We start from the raw sequence: 1,336 nt of genomic DNA on the forward strand, positions 1-1,336 counted from the left end.
AGGCACCACGAGGACCCTAAATCGACATCCTTAATCTAAAGGTAAGGGCAATATTTGATTGCAGCAGATTATGGGTATGTTTGAGAATGATTTATAGGTTACGGGATAAAAATACAATACAGTGCATCTATCCATGATAAAAGTGCTCCACACTTCTCCAGGGGGTTAATAAAGATATTCTGAAGTTTAGCGATGCGTGAGAAAAATATCAATATTTAAAACTTTATAGAGTAAAATAACTAGCTTCCGGCCAAACAGACATACGGATTTGACTTAAGTCAAAGCGCAACTTATGCGGGTAATGTGACGTACTGATGATATTTATGCTACGCCATTTCTGACGTCACAAGTTGCGTAAGTTGCGCTTTAGGCGCAAGTAGACTGCGTATGGTCGAAAGCTGGAATTTTACTTTATTTACTTTACACAAACTCATCGCTTTGCTTCAGAAGGCCTTTATTAACCCTCCAGAGCCGTGGAGCACTCAATGTGACAGAACCTCCCCCTCCGCAAGGCGCCCTGGTGGGGTGTGAGGGTGGACAATGCTGCTGTAATTATTTATCTGTAGTGGTTTATGAAGATGAGTGTCATCATTAGTGATTGTTTTTGTGTTATTGATGTTTTATCCATGTCATAGTGTGAGAAATAACAGTATTGTCTTACAATGGAGCAGTTTAATAGTCTTTAGTCATCTATCTGACTCAAATAATGTGTTTCTAACAGCAAACACTCAGAATAAAGTGAGATGATCTGCTGATGATCCTGAATGGCTTGTTGAATGAGTGTTGATAGTCTGAGGCTCATCAATATTAACAGATCTGCTGAAAACACTCTTTATTTCATGACAATAGTTCCTGTTTTCACCTCATTTATTATGCTGATGTCTCCAGATCTCCTGTAAATTGACACTTAAAGCTCATTTCATTGGTGTCAGCAGACTGAGGGGATTTGTTACTATATGAAAGTTTATTTCTGTGTTTATGTTTATGAACTGTTTTTCTTACCATTATTTATATTTGGAAGAATTTAAATTATTTATATATATATTTATATTTTCTATATTTCTAGATACCTGGATTTATAATGAAGAAGCAGAATATAATGTTAGGATTAGCAATTTTTTTTTTTTTTGAATTGGCATCAGTTACTGTACGATGAATAGATAGACAGACATAAATGCTTATGTAACAGGTTAAAGAATGACAAATATTTTTGCAACCTTCCATTTTCTATCTTGTGGGTATGTGAGTTTATTTCACCATAATCTTGTATTGTTCAGTCACTTCATGGTAGCTCACAGGTATTGGGAGAGTTGTTTGTCGTGTAAGTGCGCCCTCT

Source organism: Phoxinus phoxinus (genome assembly GCF_949152265.1).
Source record: "Phoxinus phoxinus genome assembly, chromosome: 1".
Lineage (NCBI taxonomy): Eukaryota > Metazoa > Chordata > Actinopteri > Cypriniformes > Leuciscidae > Phoxinus > Phoxinus phoxinus.